The sequence below is a fragment of the Arvicanthis niloticus genome, chromosome 23 (genome assembly GCF_011762505.2).
Source record: "Arvicanthis niloticus isolate mArvNil1 chromosome 23, mArvNil1.pat.X, whole genome shotgun sequence".
Classification (NCBI taxonomy): domain Eukaryota; kingdom Metazoa; phylum Chordata; class Mammalia; order Rodentia; family Muridae; genus Arvicanthis; species Arvicanthis niloticus.
Window position 1 is genome coordinate 46,506,274 of NC_133430.1, and position 22,988 is coordinate 46,529,261.

At 49.9% G+C, this 22,988-nt stretch overlaps 1 pseudogene; it reads right to left on the minus strand.

Moving 5' to 3' along the window:
* Positions 1 to 14,002: 14,002 nt before the first annotated feature.
* Positions 14,003 to 22,988, minus strand: part of LOC143436596 (Y-box-binding protein 3 pseudogene) — a 74,971-nt pseudogene continuing 65,985 nt past the window's right edge.

The following is a 22,988-nucleotide window of genomic DNA, read 5'->3' on the forward strand; positions in this document are numbered from 1 at the left end:
TGGGGAACATATCAGTGGGGTGGAAAGTGGGGAGGACATTCCTGTAGTGCACAAAAGGACATCCCTGTGGTGGCCAGTGAGAATAGACATCTGTGTAGTGGACATTATGGAAGATGTCACTGTGGTTGACAGTGGGGATGATGTCTCTCTGATGCACAGTGGGGTGGATGCCCCTCTGGTGGTCAGTGGGGAGGATGTCCCTGTGGTGGACAGTGAAAAAAAGTCCCTGTGGTGAACAGTTGGAAGTATGTTTCTTTGGTAAAACGTGTGAAGGATATCCTTGTGGTGGACAGTGAAGTGGGTGTCCCTTAGGTAAACAATGTGGAGGACATCCCTCTTGTGCACAGTGAGGAAGATGTCCCCGTAGTGAACAGTGGTGTGAACTTCCCTCTGGTGGATAGTGAGGAGGAAATCTCTGTGGTGGACGGTAGGTGGACATCCCTGTGGTGGACCGTGGAGGGGGGATTTGAGTGTAGTGGAGATTGAAGAGGACATCCTTGTGGTGGACTGTAGGGAAGAAGTTCCTGTGGTGCACAGGATGACATCCCTGTTGTGGAAATATGGAGAACATTCCTTTGGTGGACAGTGCAGAGGCCATCTATGTGGAGTACAGTGAGGACATCTCTGTGGTGGACAGTAGGGAGGACATCATTGTGGTGGACAGTGGGGAGGACTTTGCTCTGGTGGACAGTGAGGAAGAAATCCCTGTGGTTGACCGTGGGGAGGAGGTCCCTGTGGTGGACAGCAGAAAGGATTTTAGTGGGGTGGATAGTGAAGAGTACATCTTTGTGGTGTAGAGGGGGAGAACATTCCTGTGGTGCACAGGAGTACGTCCCTGTGGTGGACAATTAGGATGATGTCCCTGTGGTGGACAGTGAATAGGACAAGTCTGTCATCAACAGTGAGGACCACATCCCTGTGATGGACAGTGGAGAGAATGTCACTCTGTTGGAGAGTAAAAAGGATGTCCCTGTGGTGGACAGTAAAAAGGAGGACTCAGACAGTAGTGAGGTCATCTCTGTGGTGGACAGTGAGAAGGAAGTACCTGTGGTGGACAGTGGGAAAACATTTCTGTGGTGGACAGTGGGGAGGACGTCACTAAGGTGGAAAGTGGGGAGGACTTCCCTGTGTTGGAGAGTGCAGAGGACATTTCTTTGGTGGACAGTGGGGTGGATATCTCTGTGGTACACAAAAGGACGTCCCGGTGGTTGACAATGGGAAGGACATCACTGTGTTGGACAGTGGGAAGGTTGTCCTTGTGCTGGATGGTGGGAATGACGTCCCTGTGGTGGACAGTGGGAAGGGTGTCCTTGTGGTGGACAGTGAGGAAGACAGGCCTGTGGTGGACAGTGGGTCTGATGTACCTGTTATGGACAACTGGGAGAACATCCTTTTGGTGGACAGTTGGAATATCTTTTGGTGGACAATTGGTATGACATTCCTGTGGTGGACAGTGGGGAGAATGTCCCTGTGGTGGATTGTGGGGAGGACGTCCCTATGATAGACAGTAAAAAGGGTGACCCTGAGGTGGACAGTGGGGAGGATTTTCCTGCTGTTGACAGTGAGTAGGACATCCCTGTGGTGGACAGTTTTGAGGATGTCCCTGAAATTCACAGTGAGGAGGCCTTCCCTATTGTTTACAGTTAGGAGGACATTACTGAGGTGGAAAATGGGGAGGACACCCCTGTAGTTGACAGTGGGGAGAAAGTTTCTGTTGTGGACAGTGAGGTGTGGGTCTTTTTTGTAAATAATGTGGAGGACTACCCTCTGGTAGAGAGTGAGGAGGAAGTCCCTGTGGTGGACAGTGGGAAGAATGTCCCTGTGGTGGACACTGAGAAGGACTGGCCTGTGATGGACAGTGAGGAGGAGACCACTGTGGTGGACAGTGTGGAGGAGGTCCCTGTGGTAGACAGTAGAAAAGACATCACTGTGGTGGACTGTGGGTATCACATCCCTGTGGTGGACAGTGGAGAGTGTTTTCCTCTTTTGGACATGGGGAGGATGGCCTTTTAGTGGACAGAGGGAATGATATATCTTTGCTGAACAGTGGGTATGATGTCTCTGTAGTGGACAATGGGGAGGATGTCCCTCTGGTGGACACTAGGAAGGACATATCTGAGATCGAGAGTGGGGAGGGCTTTCTTGTTGTTGACAGTGAGGAGGACATCCCTGTAGTGGACAGTGGGGAGGACATCCCTATGATTGACAGTGGGGAGGACTTCCCTCTGGCAGACAGTGAGAAATAAATCCTTGTTGTGGACAGTGGGAAGAACGTCCCTGTGGTGGACAGTGAAAATGATTTCAGTCGGGTGGACATTGGGGAGGATGTCCTTTCAGTGAACAGTGGGGGAATGTTCCTGTGGTGCACAGGTTTAGGTTCCTGGGGTGGACAATAAGAAGGATGTTCCTGTGGTGAACGGTGCAGAGGATATCTTTGTGGTGGACAGTGGTAGGAGGTCACTGTGGTGGGCAGTGAGGAGGAATTAACTGTGGAGGACAATGAGAAGGACTTCTCTGTAGTGGACAGTGAGGAGGATGTCCCTGTGGTGGACAGTGGAAAGGATGTTTCTATGGTGGACAGTGGGAAGCATGTCCCTATTGTGGAGAGTGTGGAGGATATTCCTCTGGTGGACAATGGCAAGAATATCTCTTTTGTGGACATTTGTGAGTATCTCCCTGTGGTGCACAGGAGGATGTCCCTGTGATGGACAGTGGTGAGGACATACCTGTGGTTGACAGTGGGGAGGACGTCCATAAAGTGGACAGTGGGGAATACTTCCCTGTGATGGACGGTGGGGAGACGTCTTTGTTTTGGACAGTGGGGAGAATGTCCCTATTGTGGACAGTGGGGAGGACGTCCCTGTGGTCCACAGGAGGACAACACTATGGTGGACTGTCTATGGACATAGACAGTCTATGTCTATGGACATTTCTATGGGGTGGCTGTCTTTGTGTTAGACAGTGAGGTGGAGATCCCTTTGGTGGTCAATAAGGATGATGTCATTGTAGTGGACAGTGGGGAGGATATCCCTGTGGTGGACAGTGGGTAGGATGTCCCTGTGGTGGATGTAGCAAGGACGTCCCTTAGGTGGACAGTGAGGAGGACATTCCTGTGGTGGACAGGAAAGAGGACAACCCTGTGCTGGACAGTGGGGAGGAGGTTTTTGTGAGGCACAGGAGGACGTCCCTGTGATGAACAGTTGTGAAGACATCTCTGTGGTGAACAGTGAGGAGTCCTTAACTTTGGTGGAAAGTTGGGAAGACTACCTGTAGTGGACAGTGGGGAGGACGTTTCTGTGGTAGACAGAGGGTGGATGTAAATGTGGTACATTGGAGGACATCCCTGTGGTAGACTGTGGTGTGGACTTCCCTGTGGTGGACAATGGGGAAGATGTCCCTGTGGTGGACAGTTGAGAGGACATTTCTGTGGTGGCCAGTAGGGAGGAGGTTTAGTGTTGCAAAGGGGGCGTCGCTGTGGTGGACAGTGAGGAGGATGTACCTGTGGTGGTCAGTGGAGACGATGTCCCTAATGTGGACAGTGGGGAGGATGTACCTGTGGTGGTCAGTGGAGACGATGTCCCTAATGTGGACAGTGGGGAGGATATTTCTGTGGTGTACAGTGAGGTGGACGTCAATGTGGTACATTGGAAGATGTACGTGTGGTGGACATTGGGAAGGACGTCGCTTTGGTGGACAGAGAAGGACATTCCTGTTGTGGACAGTGGAGAGAACATATCTGTTGTGGACAGTTGGTGGATGTCCCTGTAGTGTCCAGGAGGTCGTCCTGGTGGTGGAAGTTGGGGAGGATGTCCCTGTGGTGGAGAGTGGGGAGGAAGTCCCTCTGATGGACAGTGAAGAAGACGTCCCTGTGGTGTTCCGTTTTGAGGACGCCCCTGTGGAGAACAGTGCTGAGGAAGTCCCCGTGGTAAATAAAAAGATGTTCCTTTGGTGGACAGTGGAAATGACATCCCTGTGGTGGACATTGGGGATGAGTTCTCTGTGAAGAGGACATTTCTGTGGTGGACAGATGGGAGGATATCCTGTGGTGGACTCTGGAGGGGACTTTTCTTTGGTGGACAGTGGGGAGCACATATCTGTGGTAGACAGTGAGGAGGTCATGCCTGTGTTTGACTGTGAGAAATACATCCCTGTGGTAGACAGTAGGGAAGACTTGCCTGTGGTGCACAGTGGGGAGGACATCCATATGGTTCAGAGTTGGGAGGACGTTTCTGTGGTGCACTGTGGAGGAAGTCCCTGTGGTGTTCAACAGGGAGGATGCTTTTCTGTTGGACAGTGGGAAGGACATCTCTGTGGTACACAGGAGGACATATTTGAGGTGGACAGTGGGGAGGATGATTTTGTGGTGGACATTGGGTATGATGTCCCTGTGGTGGCCAGTGGGGTGAATTTCCCTGTGATGGACACTGGGGAGGACATCCCTGTGGTGGACAGTAAAAAGACCATCACTGAGTGGACAGTGGTGAGGATTTCTCTGTTGAGGAGACTGAAGAGGATGTGCCTGTGGCAGAAAGTAGGGAAGATGTCGCTGTGGTGTACAGTGGTGAGGAGGTCCCTGTGGTATACAGTGTGAAAGATTTACCTGTGGTGGTCATAGTTGAGGTCATAGTTGGTGGTCATAGTTGAGGATGCCCCTGTGGAGGACAGTGCTGAGGAAGTTTCTGTGATACATATGAGGAAGTCACTGTGGTGGACAGTTGGGGGGACTTTCCTGTTGTAGACAGTGAGGAATATGTCCCTGTAGTGAACAGTAGGGAAGATTTTCCTGTAACGGACAGTGGGGAAGACTTTCCTGTGGATGACAGTGGGGAGAACATCCCTGTGGTGGACAGTTGGGAGTACATCTCTGTAGTGGACAGTGTGGAGGATGACCCAGTGGTGGTCAGTGGGGAGGATGCCTCTGTGGTGGGCAGTGGGAAGGACATTTCTTTGGTACTCAGGAGGACGTCTTTGTGTTGGATAGTGGGTATGATGACCCTGTGGTGGACAGTGGGGAGGATGTCCCTGTGATGGACAGTAAAAAGGACGGCCCTGAGGGGACAGTGGTGAATACTTTTTTGTTGAGGACACTGAGGAGGATGTGCCTGATGTGGATGGTTGAGAGAATTTCACTGTGGTGTTCAGTTAGGACATTCCTGTGGTAGACAGTCGATAAGATTTTCCTGTTGTGTAGATGGGGAGGGCATCTCTGTTTTGGACAGTGGGGAGAATGTTCCTGCAGTGGACAGTGGCGAGGATGTCCCTGTGGTGCACAGGAGGACAACAATCTGGTGGATAGTGTAAAGGACATTCCTGTGTTGGACAGTTGATAGAATGTCCCCTTGGTGAACATTGGTGAGGACATCCCTGTATGGACAGTAGGGAGGAGGCCCCTTTGGTGGACAGTGTAAAGGACATCCCTGTGGTACAAAAGACAATGTCCCTGTAGTGGACAGTGATGAAAACATCCCTGTGATGGACAGTTTGTGCCCATCTCTGTGGTGGACTGTTTGAAGTACATAACTGTCGTGGACAGTGAGGAGGACATCGCTGTTGTGGACAGTGAAAAGGATGTCCCTGTGGTGGACAATGGGAAGGACATCTCTGTTAAGGACAGTGGGAATAAGTGATTGTCATGGACAGTGCAAAGGACATCCCTGTTGTGCACAGGAGTACAACACTGTGGTAGACAGTGGGGAGGATATTCCTGTGGTGGACAGTCGAGAGGATGTCCCTGTGGTTAACTGTGGAGATGATATCTCTGTCTAGGAAAGCATGGAGGATGTCTTTGTGGTGGTCAGTGGGGAGAACACGGCTGTGGTGGGGGTGGGGAGCACGTCCCTGTGGTACACAGGAGTAAATCCCTGTGGTGGACAGTGTGGTGGACGTCTCAGTGGACGACAGTGGTAAGAATGTTTCTGTGATGGACAGTGGGGAGGACATCGCTGTGGTAGACAATGGGGAAGATTTCTCTGTGGTGGACAGTGGGGAGAATGTCCTTGTGGTAGGCAGTGGAGAAGATGTATCTGTGGCAGACAGTGGAAAAAAGCATACCTTTGGTGGACAGTGGAGAGGTCGTCCATGTGGCAGACAGTGGGAAGAACATACCTGTGGTGGACAGTGGAAAGGGCTTCCCTGTGGCACACTTTGGAATTACATTTCTGTGGTGGACAGTGCAGAGGACTTTTTTGGTAGAAAGTGGGTAAGACATCCTGTGGTGCACAGGAGGATGTCGCTGTGGTGCACAGTGGAGAGGATGTCCATATGATGGACAGTGGGAAACTCTACCCTGTGTTTGAGAGTGGGAAGGATGCCCCTGTGGTGGTCAGTGGTAAAGACTTCCTGTGGTACACAGGAGGAAGTCCCTGTCGTGCACAGTGGGAAGGATGTCCCTTTGGTGTACAGTGGGGCAGATGTCCCTGTCGTGGACAGTGGGAAGAACATAAACCTGTGACAAACAATGGGGAGGTTTTCCATTTGGCAGACTGTGGGAAGTATGTCCCTGTGGTGAACAGTGGGGAGGATGTCCCTTTGTTGCACAGGAGAACGTCTTTGTGGTGGACTGTGTGAAGGACGTCTCTGTGGTGCCCAGTGGGGAGGAAGTTCATGTGGTGGACAGTGGAGAGGATTTCCCTGTGGTGCACAGTGAAGAGGACAACCTTGTGGTACACAGGAGGACATCTCTGTCGCGGACTTTGAGGAGGACATCCCTGCAGTATGCAGTGGGGAGGACATTTCTGTGGTGGACAGTGAGAAAAATGTACCTGTGGTGGACAGTGTGGAGAACATACCTGTGATGGACACTGGTGAGGACGTCCCTGTGGTGGAAAGTGGAAAAAAGTCTATGTGGTGGGCAGTGAAAAGACATTTTTGTGGTGGACAGCAAGGAGGCCATACTTGTGGTGGACAGTGGGGAGGATGTCGCTGTGGTGGAAAGTGGAAAAAAGTCTATGTGGTGAAGAGAGGAGAGGACATCTCTGTAGTAGACAGTGGAGAAGACTTCTTTGTAGTGCACAGGAGAACATCGCTTTGGTGGACACTGGTGAAGACATCTCTGTGATGGAAAGTGAGGAGGACTTTTCTGTGGTGGACAGTGGGGAGGATATTTCTGTGGTGGCAGTGGAAAAACATCTCTGTGGTGGACAGTTGGGTGGATGTTACTGTGATTCACAGGAGGTCATCTCTGTGGTGGACAGTGAGAAGAATGTCCCTGTGGTGGACAGTGGGAAGGATGTACCTGTGATGGATAGTAAAAAGATCATCCCTGTGGTTTACAGTGGGGAGGACATCACTGTGGTGGACAGTGGGGAGTACTTCTCTATGGTGAACAGTGGGGTAGACCTCCTTGTGATGGACAGTGGAAAGGATGTTTCTATGGTAGACAGTGGGGAGGATATCTCTGTGGTGGGCAGTGGGGAAGACATCATGTGGTAAACAGTGGGGAGGATTTACCTGTGTTGGAAAGTGGCAAGGAAGTCCCTGTGGTACACAGGAAGACATCCCTGTGGTGGACAATGGGGAAAACATCCCTGTGATGGGCAGTGTGGTGGCCGTCTCTGTGGTGGACAGTAGGAAGAATGTACCTGTGGTGAACAGTGGGAAGGACATCCCTGTGGTGGACAGTGGGAAGGATGTCCTTGTGGTGGACATTGTGAAGGACGTCCTTGTAGTGGTAAGTGAAGAGGACACCCCTGTGTTTGACAGTGGGGAGGACATCCCTGTTGTACACACATGTAAGTCCTTGTGGTGGACAGTGTGAAGGATGTCTCAGTTGGGACAGTGTGAAGACATCTTTATGGTGGATAGTGTAGAGGACATAACTGTGGTGGTCAATGGGGAGGACACATCTGTGTTGGACTGTGGGGAGGACATCTCTGTGGTACACAGGAAGACATCTTTTTGGTGGATAGTGACTAGGACGTCTTTGTGGTGAACAGATTGTAGAACATTACTATGGTGGAAAGTAAAGAGGGCATGCTTGTATAAATATGCAAGTAGAAAAGAATGTGTACTACCTGAGTTAAAGACAACTATTAGAGTGCTGAAAACACTAAATACACGTTACTTGTGCAGTTTGAGTTAAGATGTGTCCTTTGATTTTGGTATAAACACTGTATTAGCTGGCCATGCACTGTCCAGTTGGTGGACAGTGGGAAAGACATCCCTGTGGTGGACAGTTGGTATCATGCCCCTGTGGTAGACAGTGGGGAGGATGTACTTGTGGTGAACAGTGGGGAGGATGTTTCAGTGATGGATAGGAAGGAGGACATTCCTGAGGTGGACAGTAGGGAGGACATCTCTGTGTTTGACAGTGAGGAGAACATCCCTTTGGTGGGCAGTGGGGAGGAAGTCCATGTGGTGGGCAGTGGGGAGAATGTCCCTGTGGTGGAGAGTGGTGAAGACTTCCCTGTGCTGAACAGAGGGAAGGACGTCCCTGTGGTGGGCAGTGGGGAGGACGTCCTTGTGATAGACAGTGGGGAGTATGTTCCTATGGTGGACAGTGAAGGGGACGTTCCTGTGGTGGAAAGTGGTTTGCCACTTTCCTGTGGTTGAAAATGGCAAGGATATCCTTGTGGAGGACAATTAAGAGGAAGTCCAGGTGGTTGATGGTGGGATGACATCTCTGTGGTGGACAATGGGAAAAACTTTCTTGTGGTGGACAGTGGGGAGGATGTCCAAGTAGTGGACAGTGGGAAGGACCTTCCTGTGGTGGACAGTAGGGAGGATGCCCCTTTGGTGGACAGTGGTAAGGACATCCTTGGTGTATACAGGAGGATGTCCTGTGTTGGACAGTGGGGAAAACATTCTTTTGGTGGGCAGTGGGGCAGATGTCTCTGTGGTGGATGGTGGGAAGAATGTACCTGTGGTGAACAGTGGGGAGGACATCCCTGTGGAGGACAGTGGAAAGGATATCCCTGTTGTGGACAGTAGGGAGAATGTCCCTGAGGTGAACAGTGGGGAGGAGGGGCCTGTAGTACACAAGAGGATGTCCCTGTTATGGATAGTGTGAAGGATGTCCCTGTGTTGGACAGTTTGAAGGACATCTCTGTTGTGGACAGTGGTGAGGACATCCCAACTGTGCACAGGAGAATGTCCCTGTGGTGCACAGTGGAAAGTATGTCTCTGTAGTGGACAGTGGGAAGGATGTTCCTGTGGTAGACAGTGGGAAGGATGTCCTTATATTGGACAGTGGGGAGGCCATCCCTTTTATGGACAGTGGGGAGGAATTCATTGTGGCAGACACTGGGGAGCACAACCTTGTGGACATTGGGGAGGATGTTCTTGTGCACAGGTGGATGTCCCTGTGGTGGACCGTGGGGAGGACGACTCTGTTTTGGACAGTGGTAAGGACATTCCTGTTGTATACAGGAGGAGGTTCCTGTGGTGGACAGTGGGGAAAACATCCATGTGTTGCACCGTGGGCTGGCGGCACTGTCATGGACAGTAGGAAGAATATACCTATGATGGACAGTGGGGAGGACATCCCTGTGGTGGACAGTAGGAAGTAAGTCAATTTGGTGGACAGTTGGGGAGTCATCCCTTTGGTAGACTGTGGAAAGAACATCCCTGTGGTGGACTGTGAAGAGAACCTCCCTGTGGTGGACAGTGGGGAGGATGTATTTGTTGGGGACTGTGGGAACAATGTCCCTGTGTTGGATAGTAGGAAGAATGTCCCACTGGTGGACAGTGGGGAGTGTGTCCCTCTGATGGACAGTGGGGGGACGTCCCTGTGGTAGAAAGTGGGAAGGACATTTTTGTAGACAGTGGGTTAAACCTCCCTTTGGTAGACAGTGGTGCGGACCTCCCTCTGGTGGACAGTAGTGAGGACCTTACTCTGGTGGACAGTGGGGAGGACATCCCTGTGGTGGACAGTTGAAAGGGAGCACCGTGAGGATGACCCTGTTGTGCACAGGTGTATGTCCCTCTGGTGCACAGTGTTGATGATGTCCCTGTGGTGAACTATGGGAAAGACGTCACAGTTTTGGACATTTTTGAGGACGACCCTGTGATGGACAGTGGTAAAAACATATTTTTAGTACACAGGAGGACATCCCTGTGGTGGAAAGTGAAAAAACATGCCTGTGGTGGACTGAGGTAGGGATGTCCCTGTGGTGGACATTGGGGAGGACATCCCTCTTGTAGACAGTGGAAATGACGTCCTTTTGGGAGACAGTGTGGAGGACGTCATTGTGGTGAACAGTGTGGAGGATGTCCCTGTGGTAGACAGTGGGGAGGATGTCCCTTTGGTGTACAGTGGGAAGGACATCCATGTGGTGGACAGTGGGAAGGACATCCATGTGGTGGACAGAGGGAAAGACATCCCTGTGGTGGAAAGTGGGGAGGATGTCACTGTGGTGGACAGTGATGAGGAAGTTTCTGTGGTGGATAGTGGGAAAATATCACTGTGGTGGACAGCAGGGAGGATATCTCTGAGGTGAAAATTGGAAGGACATCCCTATTGTGGACAGTGGGGAGGACATCTCTGTGGTGGAGAGTGGGAAGGATGTCCCTCTGGTGGACCATGGGGAGGTCTTCCCTGTTGTGGAAGTGCCAAGGATTTCACTGTTGTGGACATTGGAGAGGATGTCCGTGTGGTGGAGAGTTGTGAGAACGTCCCTGTGGTGGACAGTGGAAAGGATGTCCCTGTGGTGGACAGTGGGGTGGACCTCTCTGTGGTGGACAGTGGGAAGGACATCCCTCTTGTGGACAGTGGGAAGGACATCACTGTGGTTGACAGTGGGGATGATGTCCCTGTTGTGGACAGTTTGGAAGGATGTCACTTTGGTAGATAATGGGAAGGACATCTCTGTGGTGGACAGGGGAGAGGACCTCCCTGTGGTGGACAGTGTGTAGGATGTCCCTGACATGGACATTGGTGGGGAGGTCATCCCTGTTTTAGACAGTAGGGAGGATGTTTCTGGAGTGGACAGTGAGAAGGACGTAGCTTTGGTGGACAGCAGGAAGGAACTCTCTGTGATGGACAGTGGAAAGGATGTCCTGTGGTGGACAGTGGGGAGGATGTCCCTGTGGTGAACAGTTGGGAGGACATCCTTGTAGTGGAATTGGAAAAGACATCCCTTTGTTGGACAGTGGGTAGGACCTCTCTGTTTTGAACAATGGGGAGGACATCCCTCTCGTTGACAGTGGCTAGGATATCACTGTGGTGGATAGTGGGGAGGACCTCCCTGTGGTGGACAGTGAGAAGTATGTCTCTGTGATGGACAGTGGGGAGGATGTCTCTTTTGTGGACAGTGGGAAGAACATCACTTTGGTGGACAGTGGGGAGGATGTCCCTGTGTTGGACAGTTGGGAGAACATCCCTGTTGTGGACAGTGGGAAGCACATCCCTTTGGTGGACAGTGTGGAAGACATCCCTGTGGTGGACCGTGTGAAGGAACTTCATCAGGTGGACAATTATAGGATATCCCTGTGGTGGAAAGTGGTGAGGAGGTTCTTGTGGTGGACAGTGGGTATGACGTCCCTGTAGTGGACAGTGAGGTTGACATCTCTTTGTTGGACATCGGGAAGGACATCCCTGTTGTGCCCAGGAGGATGTCCCTGTGATTCACAGTGTGATGTTTCTCTGGGGAACAGTAGGTAGAACAACCCTGTAGTGGAAATTGGTGAGGATGAACCTGTAGTAGATATCCCTTGGTAGACAGTGGAAAGGACCTCTTTGCGGTGGACAGTGGGGAGGACCTCCCTGTCATGGACAGTGGGGAGGATATCCCTGTGGTGAACAGTGGGAAGGATATCACTGTGCTTGACATTGGTGAGGACCTCCCTGAAATAAACAGTGTGTAGGTAATCCCTGTGGTGGACAGTGGGGAGGACTTTTCTGTTTTGGACAGTGGGGAGGACATTTCTGTGGTGGACAGTTTGAAGGATGACCCTGTGGTTTAAACAGGAAGACCTCTCTGTGGTTAACAGTGGGAAAGATGACACTGTGGTGGACAGTGATGAGTACGTTTCTGTGGTGGACAGTTGATTGGACGTCCCTGTGGTAAACATTGAGGAGGACCTTCCTGTGGTGGACAGTGGGAATGACGTCCCTATGGTGGACAGTGGGGAGGATGCCCCTTTGGTAGACAATGGGGAAGTTGTCCCTGTGGTGGACAGTGGGAGTGACGTCCCTATGGTGGACAGTGGAGAGGATGTCCCTTTGGTAGACAATGGGAAAGTTGTCCCTCTGGTGGACATTTGGGAAGATGTCCCTGTGGTGGACAGTTTGAAGGACGTTCCTGTGGTGGACAGTGGGAAGGACGTCTCTCTCTTGGACAGTAAGGAGGACATCCCTGTGGAGTTCATTGGAGAGGACTTCTCTGGGGTGGACGGTGGGAAAAACATCCCTGTTGTGGAGAGTGGGAAGAATGTCTCTTTGGTGGACAGTGGGAAGCATGTCCCCGTGGTGGATCATTGGGAGAAACTCCCTGTGATGGATAGTGTGAAGGAAGTCATGTTATTGTCAGTAGTGAGGACGTCTCTGTGTTGGACAGTGGGGAGGACCTCACTCTGGCAGACAGTGTGGAGAATGTCCCTGTGGTGGACACTTGGGAGGAGGTCCCTGTGGTGAATAGTGTGAAGGATGTTCCTGAGATGGAGAGTGGGGATGACATTTCTGTGGTAGACAGTTGGAAGGACGTCACTGTGGTGGAAATTGGGGAGGAACTATCTTTGTTGGATAGTGGGAAGGTTGTCCCTTTGTGGACAGTAGAAATTATGTCCCTGTGGGCCACAGTGGTGAGGACATCCCTGTTGTGCACAGAAGGATGGCCCTGTGGTACATAGTGTTGAGTACGTCCCTGTTGTGCACAGGACAATGTCCCTGTGGTGAACAGTGTGGAAGATGTCCCTGTGGTGAACAGTGGGAAGGATGTCACTGTGCTGGACATTGGTGAGGATGACCCTGTGGTGGACAGTGGTAAGGACGTCACTCTGTTGGACAGTGGGGGGATGTGCCTGTGGTGGACATTTGGGAGAACATCCCTGTGGTGGAGAGTGGGGAGGACCTCACTCTGGTGCACAGTGGGGAGGATTTCCCTGTTGTGAACAATAGGAAGGATGTCCCTGTGTTGGACATTGGTGAGGATGACCCTGAGTTGGACAGTTGTTGGGAGCCGTAGTGAGTATGTCAGTATCTGCCATTCCAAGATGGCACGGACATTGTGTCCTCCCACTAGTAAACAATTAACTGCGCAGCTGCAAAGGCAGAAAGCCCGCCAAAGTCACTGGCCAATCCCGAGGCGTAATATTGGGTGATGAGTGAACAGCCAATCAGAAGTGAATACGTCACTCTAGGGTGTATTTAAGCTGGGCCTCTTCCTGTCCTTGGCCCTTCCGCGGACTTCACTTAAGAGTAAAGCCTCGCTGTGGTAACTACCCGAATTCTGCCTCTCATGTTTCTCTTCCATGGGTGAAAAGGGGACAAGGGAGGCGCGCGCAACAACTGGAGCCGAAACCCTGGAGTTTCAAGGCGATGCGGAGGCCCCCAAGTTTTGGGGTGGGTTAAAACACTACAGGATGAGGTACACCTTTGGAAGATATGCCTGGGGTGGTGTTTGTGGCAAGCGGATTTAAACTCACCACTGCTGCTCCACTAGCTAGCCTCTTGCTTGCATTGCATTTGTTTTTAACTTATTTGTGTTGTGAGAAAGAGGGCCACTCTAGCATACCAGAACCAGAGCGTGTTAGCCGGCATCAGGCCAAAGGGCCTGGAAAAGAGAAGCAGGCAAGAAAGCCTGGGCAACAGAAGCAGGCCAAGGAGCCTGGCCATAGAAAAGAGTACTCAAAAGGAACAAGGGCTACTGCAGAGTTCATTAAGCTTGAGGACCCTCCACCGAATGGTGGAGAGAGAACAGAGGTCAAAAGGACCCCCCTGTACTTCATTAAGGAGCCTGACTCCATAGAACTGGGCAGCTCCGAGGAGGATAGCATAGAGGAGGAAGTAGCCGCTTGTGCAAAGGATAGCCGTTCTGGGATAAGACTAAGAAAGACCTTGAGTCACTCAGTCCCAGCGCCAGCGGCTCGCTTGGGCTCGAGGGTCCCCTGCCGTGCTTCTCGGCTCGGGCTGTGGAAACAGAGATGTTGCGATGGGGCCCAGGTCAGACCGGTTGCACGGGCGCCTGCGCTCTGCTACTTGCGGCGGCTCGCATCCCAGCAGAGCAAGAGAGTGTGGCGGGAAAGGCAGGCAGAGGAGGGAGGCAGTCTGCCCTGGGAAGCTGCCTTCCAGCGGCGGGCACGTGGGGAGTGCCCCACGAACTTAGAGCAAGCAATGCCAGTGATAGAACAGATGATCTTTGAAAATGCCACAGCTGAATGCCGTGCAGCCATTGTCCCTCGTAAGAACAAGAGGCTACAAGATTGGCTGAGGGCCTGCTGTGGCCCGGGGTGGGAGGCTGTTTGTGCTTATTCCACAGGTGAAAACAATTCCATTTGGGTCCCTACGCTGCTGGTACAGATTGTGAAGAAGGAAGCCAGATTGCAAGATTACGACCCTGATTCTCCTGACACTGACGCTCGATTTGGCGATAAGTATACCACTGTGGGCCATAGTCAGATCTTGGCCTGTTCCCTTGCTAGTACATTCAAATGCTGAAGCACCTCCATTGTTTACAGCTATTGAGTGTTACTTGGTTGCCTGTCCTCAGGGCACACAGGCCAGCAGCCTGAGTTATACAATGCTTCAAGTTTTCCATTAAATTTTACACTTGGTTTTGTGGCAGCAAAACTTTATAGCATAAAGGTAATCTACTTGGTGTTAATTTTAGATAGAGAAAAGATACAACACGTGTCTTTTAAGGTTCACAGTTTAAATTTAAGGTTTTAAGTTAAAATCAAAACCACACAATTCGGTGTAGCCAAGCCTCAGAGACCAGGCAGAGGGAGGTTAAGTGCATTTACATTTGAATTAAGACAATGCAGACTGCCCTGTAGAAGCTCAGGTGTTAAGCATTCCTTTTGTTCTGAGTCTTCAGACCTGGTCCTAGAAATGTGCTTACCAGAATTTCATTGTTTCTTGTGAGAAGAGAGATAAATCTAAGACTCAAAGACTTTACAACAGTCTGTGGACTAAAAGTTATGATTTTAATTTCTTTATATTCAAAGCTGTTAAAAATGAGATGCTTTGGATTCCTCTAATGTATGTAACAATTATTAGAAGATAAAGTTGGCTTTTTTCCGATGTTCTCATTAGACTAGGGAAGATTGGTTATTAAATTAATCCAAAATAAAGTTCAAATTTAAGATTTATACAGCCTAACTTGCCTACTCCAGCTGCCATTTCAGTAAATGCTTATATAAAAGATGTTTTATACCTTCCCTTTACGTTTCTGGTAAAGGTGAGAGATTTACAGTTGGTAAATTTATTCATAATTTTTAAGAGCCCATGAAGCGATATTTGTTAGAAATAATTGCTTCAGAAAATGGTTAATTGTTTTACATTTTATATATATGCAAATATTGTTGCTGCTTTAATACAAAAAATTAAGCGGTTAAATCTTTTGGTGTATATTATTCATTGTGTGATACTTTATTAGTAGATTTCTCTAAAGAAAGTTTTTTCTGCAAGCCATTGCTCCAATATAACGAGCTTTAAAAAATTTTTTAGAGTACTTGTTACTCCAAAAAAGGATTCAAAGACAGTGTCTTTCAATATTTGAGACCTCAGTTATATCCTAATCAGATGGGGCTAGAGAGATGGCTCAGCCATAAAGGCTAGACTTTTAAAAATATAAAGGCTGAACTCCCAGCAACCACATGGTGGCTCACAACCATTTGTGGTGGGGATGTAATGCCATCTTCTGGCTTGTGAGTGTACATGCAAAAAGAAAATGGTTTACTTTTAATCTTCATTTGCTCTTAGTGATTTTTAAAAGTTGTTAAGAGATATTATTTGGCTAAAACCTCATCTTAAGCTTACCATAGGAGAACTTAAACCTCTGTTTGATGTTTTCAAAGGGATGCAAGTCCTAAATTAAATCATATGTGTATTTTCTTGAATTTACGCTGCTTCAACACAATTAAATTATGAGTTGTAGCCACTGTTTAGAATGTTAAAAAAAAGGGTGTATCTGCCTTTGTCTTGTTGAATGGTGTGCTTCATGAAGTGCAGAATGTTTCGGCTACATGATCTAATATCTCTAGCCATTTGAATAACATTAAAATTAATAAGGTGTTTAAGAATACATCTGTACAACTGGTGTCAGTGTGTGTAGACCCTCCATTTTTCTTTATGTTATCCAACTTTCAGAATAATTCTGATATCTTAGATTGTAAGAATGTTACATGCTTTTTAGCACAATGTTGGAATGGATCACTAGACCTAGACATGGTTAATCAAGTACAGCAGCTACTGTTGTTAATCAAAACTCAGAAAAGACTTCTGAGGCTTTGATCATTTTACAGAAAATGGATGCATATTAGGCATCCTGTTTGTCAATCAGAGAGTTGATTTGCTCCAAGCCCATGTGGAGCAGCTCACGGATGTGGTTCAAATAAGCTGCGTGTCAGCAACCCCACATCCAGGTATTACACCTCTGAGATTTGTGAATGATACATTTATTCAAAGCCATAATCTTTCTGCTTATTTAAAAGGGAGTTGGACTGGGGAGTTGGACCAGGTGCAAAAGCAATTGCAGATCCAGATTTCGAGCCTTGATGGAGCACAAATGGACCCTGTTTCCCTTGGCGATTTTACTTCTTGAATTTCTTCTGCCTTTCCTTCTTTCTTAAAGGGTGGGGATAGGCCTGCTTGGTGCAGCCCTATGTTGTGGATTAGTGTTCATGATGGTTGGTCTGTAAGCTCAAAGCCCAACAAAAACATGACAAGGCCGCTATTGCCCAAGTACTCGCAGCCTTGAGCAACCATCTCCCCCTGAAATTTGGCTATCTAGGCTAAGAAAGTAGCTGATGACTGAGACCCTCTGTCGATGCACCCCAAGGGTTCAGCTCATTGCACTGGGTCGATGAGAGGTCTAAGTCCAGCCAGCCCTTGCCTGAATAACTGTGGTACCTGAATAGTAGGTTGACAGCCCTTGCACTCCTGGGAGCTATACTCCATTGCACAGGGATGGGTGTCAATTCCTCTTTACATTCCCCTTAGCCCTTGCACCCAGAGGACTTGTTTCCATTGCACCTGGTAGGGTAAGGGAGAATCTTCGGGCTATAAGCTCTTGATCGCTTATTCCCCCAAGATGGAGTTTGCTTGATCGGGCTTGAGTTCAAATCTTGATTGGTGCTGTGCTTAAAGGCAAAAGGCTGTTTCATATTAATAATTTAAACAGGGAGAGATGTTGGGAGCCGTAGTGAGTATGTCAGTATCCGCCATTCCAAGATGGCCCTGGCATCGTGTCTTCCCACTAGTAAACAATTAACTGCGCAGCTGCAAAGGCAGAAAGCCCGCCAAAGTCACTGGCCAATCCCGAGGCGTAATATTGGGTGATGAGTGAACAGCCAACCAGAAGTGAATACGTCACTCTAGGGTGTATTTAAGCTGCGCCTCTTCCTGTCCTTGGCCCTTCCACGGACTTCACTTAAGAGTAAAGCCTCGTTGTGGTAACTACCCGAATTCTGCCTCTCGTGTTTCTCTTCCACGGGTGAAAAGGGGACACGGGAGGCGCGCGCAACAGACAGTGGTAAGGATGTTAGTTGGTGAATAGCGGGGAGAACCTCCCTCTGGTGGACAGGGGGGAGGACGTCTTTGTGGTGGACAGTGGACAGGATATCCCTGCAGTGCACAGTGGTGAGGATGTCCCTGTTGTGCACAGGAGGATGTCCCTGTAGTACACAATGTCTAGGATGTCCCTGTTGTGCATAGGAGGACATCTCTGTGGTGCACAGTGGGGAGGATATTCATGTGGTGGACAGTGAGGAGGACATCTCTGTGGTGAACAGTGGGAAGGACATCCCTGCAGTGGACAGTGGAAAGTATGTACCTGTGGTGGACAGTGGGGAGGATGTCCCTATGTTGAACATTTGGGAGAACGTCCTTGTGGTGGACAGTGGGAAGCACATCCCTTTGGTGGACAGTGTGGAAGATATTCCTATGGTGGACCATGTAAAAAAAACTCCATCTGGTGGACAATTATAGGATGTCCCTATGATGGAAAGTGGGGAGAAGGTTCCTGTGGTGGACAGTGGGTAGGACATAACCTTGGTGGACAATGAGGAGGACCTCTATGTGGTGGACAGTGGTGAGGACCTCCCTGTTGTGCACCAGAGGATGTCCCTGTGGTACAAAGTATTGAGGAGGGCCTTGTTCTGCATAGTAGGATGTCCCTGTATTGTGCAGTGGGGAGGACTTCCATGTGGTGGGCAGTGGGGAGGACGTCCCTGTGGTGGACAATGGAGAGGACCTTTATTTGGTGGACAGTGGGAAGGATGTCCCTGGTGCAGAAAGTGGAGAGGACGGCACTGTTATGGACAGTGGAAAGGATGTCCCTTTGTTGGATAGTGAGGAGGACGTCCCTGTGGTAGACAGTGGGGAGGATGTCACTGTGGTGGATAGTTTGGCAGATGTCCATGTGGTGGACAGTTGGAAGGATGTCCCTTTGTTGGACAGTGAGGAGGACGTCCCTGTGGTGGACAGTGGGAAGGATGTCCCTGTGTTAAACAGTGGTGAGGAGTTCCATGTAATGCAATGTGGGAAGGACATCAAATTGGTGGACAGTGGGAAAAACGTCCATGTGGTTGACAGAGGTGAGGACGTCCCTGATTTGGACAGTGGGGAAGACGTCAGTCTGGTGGACAGTGGGGAGGAGGTTTTTGTGGTGGAAAGTGGGGAGGACCACACTGTGGTGGACAGTGGGTAGGACGTTTTTTTGGGTAGACAGAGAAGAGGACATCCGTGTGTTGAACAGTTGTTATGACATCGCTGTGGTGGACAGCATGAAAGACATTCTGTATAGGAAAGTTGAAAGGAAGTCACTGTGGTGGACAAGAGAAAGGACCTACCTTTGGTGGACAATGTGAAGGACATCCCTGTGGTGGACAGCGGGAAGGACCCCTCTGTGGTGCACAGTGGAAAGGATGTCCCTTTAGTGCACAGTTGTGAAGACGTCCCTGTTGTGCACAGAAGGATGTCCCTGTGGTGCACAGTTGGGAGGATGTCCCTGTGGTGAACATTGGGTAGGACTTCACTGTGCTGGACATTGGTGAGGATGACCCTGTGGTGGACAGTGGGGAGGACATCCTTTAGGTGGACAGTGGGAAGGACGTCCCTGTGGTGGACAGTAGGAAGGACATTTTTTGGTGGACAGTAGGAAGGATGTCCCTATGGTGGACAGTGGGGGGACGTCCCTTTGGTGAACAGTGGGGAGGACGTCTCTGTGGTCGACAGTGGGATGAAGTCCCTGTTGTGGACAGTTGGAAAGACACTCCCTGTTGTGGACAGTGGGAAAGAAGTCCTGTTGGTGGACAGTGGGTTGGATGTCCCTGTGGTGGACAGTGGAGAGGAAATTTCTGTGGTGGACAGTGGTAAGGACATCCCTGTTTTTGACAGTGGAAAGACATTCCTGTGATTGACAGTTGGGAGGACATCCCTGTGGTGGACAGTGGGGAGGATGTCCCTGTGGTGGACAGTGGGGAGGACATAACTGTAGTGGACTGTGGGGAGGACATCAATGTGGTGGAGGGTGGGATGGATGTCTCATTTGTTGACAGTGGGTAGAAGGTTTCTGTGGAGGACAGTTGGAAAAACGTCCCTTTGGTGGACAGTGGGGAGGATGTCCCTGTAGTGGACAGTAGGGAGGATGTTCCTGTAGTGGACAGTGGTAAACACATCAATTTGGTGGACAGTGGGAAGGACATCCATGTGGTATACAGTGGTGAGGACGTCCCTGATTTGGACAGTGGGGAGGACGTCTCTGTGCTGGACAGTAAGGAGGAGTTTTTTTTTGTTGGACTGTGGGGAGGACCACACTGTTGTGGACAGTGGGTAAGACATTCCTGTGGTGGACAGTGGTGAGAATATACCTGTGGTGGACAGTTAGTAAGACGTCACTGTGGTGGACAGCGTGGAAGACGTTTCTCTGGAGAAAAATGGAAAGGACATCACTATGGTAGACAGCAGGGAGGACTTTCTGTGGTGGATAGTGGGAATGACTTTTCTGTCATGGACAATGGAAAGGACATGAAATGTTTTGGACAGTGGGAAGGACGTCACTGTGGTGGACAGTGGAGATCACCTACTTGTGGAATATAGTGGGAAGGACATACCAGTGGTGAACAGTGGGGAGGACATCACTTTGGTGGACAGTTTGAAGGATATTCATTTGGTGGACAGAAGGGAGGACTTTTGAGTCATGGACAGTGGGAAGGACATTTTTGTGGTGGATAGCAGAGAGGACCTCTCTGTGCTGCACAGTGTGAAGGATGCCTCTCTTGTGAACTAGAGGATGTCCCTGTGGTGCACAGTTGTGAAGACATTTCTGTTGTGCACTGGAGGATTTTCCTGTGGTGCACAGTGAGGAGGGTGTTTCTGTAGTGAACTGTGGAACATCACAATGCTGGATATTGGAGAGGATGGCCCTGTAGTAGACAGTGGGAAAGGTGTCCCTGTGTGGACAGCAGGAAGGAAGTCCCTGTGGTGGACAGTGGGGCGAACATCACTGTAATGGACAGTGGGGCCAACATTACTGTAATGGATAGTGGAGTGGACATACCAGTGGTGGACAGTGGGTAGGACGTCCCTGTGGTGGAAATTTAAGAGTATGTCCATGTGGGGAGAGTGGGAAAAACTTTCTGGTGGTGGACAGTGGGGAGGACCTGTATGTGGTGGAGAGTGGGAAGGTCATTCCTGTGGTAAACAGTGGGAAGGACATCCCTATGGTGGACAATGAGGAGGATGTTTCTGTGGTGGACAGTTGGGAGGATGTCCCTGTGGTGGATAGTGGGAAGTATGTTACTTTGGTGGACAGAGGTAAGGGCATCCCAGTGGTGGACAGTGTGAAGGATGTCCCTCTGGTGGAAATTTGGAAGTATGTCCCTGTGGTGGACAGTTGAAGGACATCTCTGTGGTAGACAGTTTGAAGCATGTCCCTTTGGTGGACAATGGAAAGGATGTCCCTTTGGTGGACAGTGGGGAGGACATCCCTGTGGTGGAAGTTGGGGGATGACCTCTCTGTGGTAGACTGTGGGTAAGACATCCCTGTTGTTGACAGTGGGAAGAATGTCCCTGTGGTGGACAGCAGGAATAAAGTCTCTGGTAGACAGTGAAAAAGACATCCATCTGGTGGACAGTGATGAGGACATTTCTGTGGTGGACAGTTGAAAGTAAGTCTCTGTGGTGTACAATGGAGAGGACATTCCTGTGGTGGACAGTGGGAAGGAAGTCCCAGTGGTGGACTGTGGGAAGAATGTAACTGTGGTGCACAGTGTTTAGGACATCCATGTTGTGGAGAGTTTGAAAAACATCCCTGTGGTGGAGAATGGGGAGGATGTCCCTTTGGTGGACAATGGGAAAGATGTCCCTGTGGTGTACAGTGGAAAGTACATCTCTTTGGTGGACAGTGTGAAGGATGTACCTATGGTGGACAGTGGAAAGTTCATCCCTGTGGTGGACAGTGGCAAGGATGTCCCTGGGGTGTACTGTGGGAGGACCTCCCTGTGGTTGACAGTGGGAAGGACCTCCCTGTTGTAGACAGTAGAGGATATCACTTTGGTGGACAGTAGGAAGGGCAACTCTGTGGTGGACAGTGGAAAGAACGTCACTGTGGTTGACAGTGGGGAGGATGTAGCTGTGGTGGACAGTTTAGAGAATGTCACTGTGTTTGACAGTTGTAAGGACATTCCTTTGGTGAACAGTGGAAAGGACATCCATGTAATGGAAATTGGGGAGGACCTCTCTGTAGTAGACAGTGGGAAGAACATCAATTTTTTTGGAGATTGGAAAGGATGTCCCTGTGGTCCACAGTGGTGAAGACGTCACTGTTGTACACAGAATGATGTCCTTGTGGTTCACAGTGGGGTGGATGTCTCTATGGTGAGCAGTGGGAAGAAAGTCACTGTGCTGGACATTGGTGAGAATGACCCTGTGGTGGACAGTGGTAAGGAAGCCCCTGTGGTGGGCAGTGGGGAGAAACTTTCTCAGATGTTCAGTGGGAAAAATGTCCCTGTGGTAGACTGTGGAAAGGAACACCCTGTGGTGGACAGTAAGAAGGACGTCCCTTTGTTGGACAATGGAAAGAATGTCCCTATGGTGGATGGTGGGGAGGACATACCTGTGGTGTAAGGTGGGGTGGACTGCCCTGTTTTGGACAGTGGGGAGGACGTCCCTTTGGTGGACACTATGAAGGGCGTCCCTGTGGTTGATAGCGGGGAGCATGTCTTTGTTGTGGACAGTGGGAAAAAAGATCCCTGTGGTGGACAGTGAAAAGGATGTCCCTGTGGTCGACAGTGGAGAGAACCTTCTTGTGGCAGACAGTTGGAAGAAAGTCCCAGTGGTGGACAGTGGGGATGACGTCCTTGTGGTGGACAGTGGGGAAACGTTTCTGTGGTGAACAACGTGGAAGAAGTCCTTGTGGTAAACTGTGGGAAAAAAATCCTTGTGGTGGACAGTGATGAGAATATTTCTGTGGTGGAGGATGTCACTTTGGTGAACAGTGGGTAAAACATATCTGTTGTGAACAGTGGGAAGAATGTCCATGTGGTGGACAGTGGAAAGGATGTCCTTATGGTGGAAAGTTGAGAATACATCATTTTGGTGGACAGTGGGAATGGCATCACTTTGGTCTACCATGGGAATGGCATCCATGTGGTGGATATTTGGGGAGGACCTCCCTGTGGTGGACAGTGGGGAGGACATCCTTGTGGAGGATAGTGGAAAAACTGTCTCTGTGGTGGACCGTGGGAAAATGTCTCTGTGGGGGACAGTGGGAAAACATTCGTGTGGTGGACACTGATGTTGACATTTCTCTTGAGGACAGTGGGATGAATGTTTCTGTGATTGACAGTGGAGAGGACTTTCCTGTGGTAGACAGTGGGAAGAAAGTCCC